The sequence below is a fragment of the Dipodomys ordii genome, unplaced genomic scaffold (genome assembly GCF_000151885.1).
Source record: "Dipodomys ordii isolate 6190 unplaced genomic scaffold, Dord_2.0 Scaffold51, whole genome shotgun sequence".
NCBI classification, from domain to species: domain Eukaryota; kingdom Metazoa; phylum Chordata; class Mammalia; order Rodentia; family Heteromyidae; genus Dipodomys; species Dipodomys ordii.
The window spans coordinates 2,846,824-2,852,355 of NW_012267267.1; the positions used below are offsets into that span (position 1 = coordinate 2,846,824).

Below are 5,532 nucleotides of genomic sequence, written 5' to 3' on the forward strand. Positions count from 1 at the left end.
CAGAAAACTGGCAGTGGCGCTATGGCTCAAGTGGTAGAGTGCCCACCTTGAGCTGAAGAGCTCAGGGATAGCACTCAGGCCCTGAGTTCAAGCACCCCCCACCCCCAAAAAAAGAACAAAGCTTAGGCCAGGAGTGGTGACACACATGTATAATCTCAGCACTAGGGAGGCAGAGACAGAAAATCCCAAGCTTGAGGCCATTGAGGACTACATGGTGAGCTCCAAGTCAGTCAGTGCCACATATTGACACCCTGCCTCAAAAACAAAAACAAAACAAAAAGAACAAAGTTAAGAACTTTCTAAAAACTAGACCCCCAAATACCATGCTGCCAGAGTAGCAGTACAGCCTACAGAAACATAGGAGGCAGGTTCCCGTGACACTGTCAAGGCAGTTTTTAAGCACTTTCCTTGAATTTCAAATGTCTGTATTGCCTCAGTAAGGTTTCTGAATGAGAAAGAATAGAGGGAAGAGAAAAGGAAAGAACAAAGCACAATGCTACTGCTCTTCCTCTAGGCTTCCAACTGGGAGCTGGCTGTCAGAAGGCAGCAGTGACAGGGTAGAAAGAACAGCTGTTAGACAGACCTCCATCTGCTTGTTCTTATGACTGTAACCTTGGCCAACCATCCCACCCCACTGAGTCCCAGCCTCCTCAAATAAAAACCAGATAAAAATAGCACCTATGTCACATGGCTGTGATTTAATGACATAGTATTTATGGTCTGCAGAGGGTGAAGTTGCTTGCCCCAGATCTGCCTCTTTGATCTGGGGCAAGCTGCTTCCAACTGCTGCATGGGATCTGAATGTAGATAATGTGAATGGACCCTGGCACTGGTGGCTCACACCTGTAATCCTAGCTACCCACGAAGTTGAGATCCGAGGATTATGATAAACCAGCCCAGGCAGCAAAGTCCATAAAAACTCATCTCCAACTAACCATCAAAAAACCGGAAGTCAGCTAGGCACTAGTCGCTAATCCTAGTTGCTACTCAGGAAGCTAGATCTGAGAATCTATTTGAAGCCTGCCTGGGTAAGAAAGTCTGTGACACTCTGATCTTCAATTAAACACCAGAAGGCCAGAAGTGGAATTGTGGGCTCAATGTGGTAGAGCACTAGCCTGAACAAAAAACCTCAGGGACAGCGCCCAGGCCCTGAGTTCAAGCTCCACAATTGACTGACAAAAACCCCCCAAAAGTGGAAGTGAAGCTGTGGCTCAAGTGACAGAGTGCTAACCTTGAGCAAAAAGCAGCTCAGGGACAGCATGCAGGTCCTGAATTCATGTCCTAGTACTGGTGCACACACACATGCACATGCACATGTACACATACACATACACACACACACACACAAACAGATGTGAATGGAAATCTCCAGAGTTATTCTATAGTACAAGGCTTCTCTTCCCAGAGAGAAATGTAAGGTGGTCAGAACAAAAATCTTGTAATAAGATAAAATTAAACTCAAATGCAAGCTCTGCTACTTAACTTTCTATGTGACTTGGAAGAAAATATTTCACTTTTTTTTGCTGGTACTAGGGTTTGAATTTCGGGGCTTGGGTATTTCACACAAGGCTAGCACTCTACCCCTTGAGCCAAAGGTCTACTTCTGGCTTTTTTTTTTTTGCGGGGGAGGGGTGTTGGGAAGGGGGAGGGGGTGGCAATAAGAGTCTCACAGAGTCTTTCTTGCCAGAGCTGGCTTTGAACTGTAATCCTCAGATCTCAGCCTCCTGAGTAGCTAGGATTACAGGTGTGAGCCATTGGCACTTGGCTAGGGATTTAACATTTTTGAAGCTCACTTTTCAGTAAAAGGGAAATTTTTACAAGAACGTACTTCAGAGGGTGTTGTGGGAATTCAGTGGGTCCTAACTGTAGTGGCTGATACCTTACAGCTATGGTAGGTTTTGTGTGTTTTTCCTGGTGCCAGGGATTGAGCCCAGGGTTCTGAGCATGCTCAGCAAGCACTCTACCATGAAGCTACACCCTCAGCCCACAAGAAGTATTTTTCTCTTATTTCAGAGAACTCCCAGGATGCTCTTACAGTGTGGCTAAATAGCTACAGCAGATGAACCTAAATTTAAAATTTTAAGTTTAAACCAAAATCCTTTCTTGGCATCTCCAATGGGACAGAGATTGAGTGGGAACAAAGTAACTATGGCCAGGAGCTGAGAGCAGGGAAACACATGGCCCAGCCTGAGGCATAGTACATCTCTCTATGGCAAGGCTATGGGATATATCCCCCATCAGGGGATATTTTGGGCTTGGGAGCTTCACTAGGCTCTGCCCTTTTACATAGGACAGGGTCCTAGGAAAGTAAATAAGCATATGGCTAGCCAGGTACCGATTCCCTCCAAGCCTAGCCTAGCCTGAGTAAGAAATAGGGAGAATAATGCTGCCTTACATCTAAGAAACACATCACAGTTTCTCAATAATTTGTTGGGGAAAGTAACAGGCTTGGATGGGGATTGCAGGGTACAGAGGGAGTGTGTGAATGAGGATGAATATGGTCAGTAAGAGGGGAAATGAGATTGGAAGAGTGATGGAGGGAGTGAGGTTGATTAGGATACATTGTATACATGTATGGAAATATCACAATGAAACCCCTTTGTACAACTAACGAATACTAATTTAAAAAGACAATCTGTCAAAACCAAAATTCATTATTTTTGCTGAGATGGATTCTCACTAGATAGCTCAGGGTGACCCTAAAACTGGTAATTCTCCTGTCTCACACTCCCAAGTACCTGAGATTATAGATATGTACCACTATACCAGCTAAAATTCACTGATTATTATTCCCAGATTTCACAGATGGAAGCCTGTAATTCAGAGAAGAAAAGCAAGTTGAGAAAGGCTAAGACAACAAGAATGCCATGTTTCCTGAGTTTGGCACTTTTTCAACTTTGCTCTCAAACATGCTGGCTCAGGAGAAGAACAAATGCTAGAGAATCCTGGTGCACTAGGACGTGGACTCTGGCAACTGAGGACTGAAAAGAGGCCTTCTAACTAACACTCAGTTTGGATGCAAAAGTGCTCATGCAATCTGAAGGGACACAACTCACACTCCAGCAGGTGGCAGCGTGTGTGCTGGGTCTAGCTCTGAGTTAGAACACAGAAGAACAGTTACTTCAGAAAGTCAACAGGAAAGTTGGGAGTTGTGTAGGGAAGGCAGAGAGTCATTAGTTTCTGATCCCTAGACTAGGAAAAGGAAAAAGATAAAGGGCAAAAAAAAAAAAAAAAAAAAGACCCAGGGTGTGAACCTAAGATAAATGAAGGGAGGCACTGAAAAGAAGCTTGAATGTTTCTAAGACTCTAGAAAAAGCAGATATCCTTTGCTAGAGCATGCTTTCCAGGGCTCTGAAACAGAGTCTCAATAGCCAAATGCAAGGGAAAAACAAAAGTAAAAGCAAAACTTGAGAAGAGAGAATTACAGTGATATGCAACTAATTCAGTGTTTAATAATCCAGATGTAGGGCTGGGGCTGTGCACATGTATCTCACCTAACTTTCATCAATAAATGGACAAACTTTTTAGGAAAGAGAATTGATTTCAAAGAGGGTGACTAAGATGAAGTGACTTGCCCATGTGGTAGGACCTAGTTCAACTCTGGCTAGGACCCAAAGCAGATGTTCTTTTAGCCTGACAATGCCATGTTAACACCTAAATCCTTTGGAACTGATTTAGAGAGAAGTCAAGCAAATGCTGGTTCTTAGGAAATGACTGTCAAGAGATGATTTGATTCTTAAACTGATTTTACAGAATAAACTTTTGGGAAGTAGTACAGAAGACAAATCCTGGCTAGAAATTGCCTATAAGGTACCAGTTTATTTCCTTGGAAAGGAAAAAGCAGAAGAAAAAGGTCTATCAATCAACGATTTAGAACCTAGGAAGCACATCAGAGAGCCACAGTTATATATAGTGTTGCTTAGGTCATCAGGAAAACAAATTTCTTTTTGTGCCAATACTGGGGCTTTAACATAGGGCCCTGAGCTTTCTCTTGGATTTTTCTTCTCAAGATGGTGCTCTATCACTTGAACCATGCCTGTACTTCTGGTATTTTGCTGGTTAATTGTAGATAAGAGTCTCATGGGCTTTTCTGCTTAGGCAGGCTGTGAACCTCAATTCTCAGATCTCAGCTGCCTGAGTAGCTAGTAACAACATGTATGCTAACTATGTCTCCAATGAGCTTCATCTTGAAACCTACAACAATTGTAATCCAACTAGTAAGTTACAAGTTGATATACACAAAGATTTTTTTTTTTTTGGTTGGTTGTGGGGCTTGAACTCTGGGCTTGGACATTTTCCCTGCGCTCTTCAGCTCAAGATAAGTGCTCTACCACTTGAGCCACAGTGCCACTTCCGGTTTTCTAGAGGTTTATTGGAGATAAGAGTCTCACGGAGATTCCTGCCCCAGCTGGCTTTGAACCATGATCCTCAGATCTCAGCCTCCAGAGTAGTTAGGATTATAGGTGTGAGCCACCAGCACCTGGCTAACACAAAGATACTTTAAAAATAAGGCATACGCTTCTGTAGGCCCCAACCAAAAGCCAGTAGCAGGCCAGTGCATCCCTTTCCCAGGGTTTGCTAGGACAGACACTTAGGCAACTTAGGTCCTTTGTAATGTTGGGCACAAACAAGCCCTTCCCTATGTATGCATTTTATTTTTTTTTATTTTTTTATTTTTTTATTTTTTGGATCCGGTCGTGGGGCCTGAACTCTGGGCCTGGGCTCTGTCCCTCAGCTCTTCAGCTCAAGGCTAGCACTCTACCACTTGAGTCACAGCGCCACTCCGGCTTTTTTCTTTTTGCTTATATGGTGCTGAGGAATCGAACCCAGGGCCTCAGGCATGCAAGTTAAGCACTCTACCACTGAGCCACCTTCCCAGCCCCTGCATTTTATTTTTTGCCTTTGGTATGCACTTTAGCCTATAAAGCCAATTAATAAAAACAATGATTGAGGAAAATAAAAAGGCATAAAACCATTCATATACTAACAAAGGGCAATGGAGATTTGGATATGGGTTGACTAAGCAGACTATTAAAAGCCTCATACCTAGCAGATCCTTAACAACTGTTTTGGTGAAATGAAATACATGTGTCAAAGTGGCTCCAGTTAACCAGCAAAACAGCTGGACTGAAGGTATAACTCAAGTGGTACAGTAACTGCCTAGCAAGCACTGGGCCTGAGTTCAAAATCTCAGTAGCAAGACAGATGGAAGGGAGGGAGGGAGGGAAAGAGAGAGGGTGGGAGAGAAGGAGGGAGGGAAAGAGGGAGGGAGGAAGGGAGGGAGGGAGGGAAAAATCTGAAAAGGCAGGGTGTGGAATGCATAATCCCAGTACTCAGAAAGTGGAGGCTGTAAGAGCCCCTATCTAGGAGCTACTACCTCTAGGAGAGTCAAAGTTCAAAGCCAGCATATATTTTGGCAGGGAAGCTGAGGCCCCAGGAGGGTCAGAAGGAGAGTTAGCTGGGCTATATAGTGAAACCTCATCTGAAAATAAGTAAATAAATGATGATTTTAAAAATATCTGAAAAAAAAAA

At 43.5% G+C, this 5,532-nt stretch overlaps 1 protein-coding gene across 1 annotated transcript in view; it reads right to left on the reverse strand.

Moving 5' to 3' along the window:
- The window catches only part of Zcchc17 (zinc finger, CCHC domain containing 17), a 42,555-nt gene that overhangs the window by 16,122 nt on the left and 20,901 nt on the right, over positions 1 to 5,532 (reverse strand). The window lies entirely within an intron of this gene.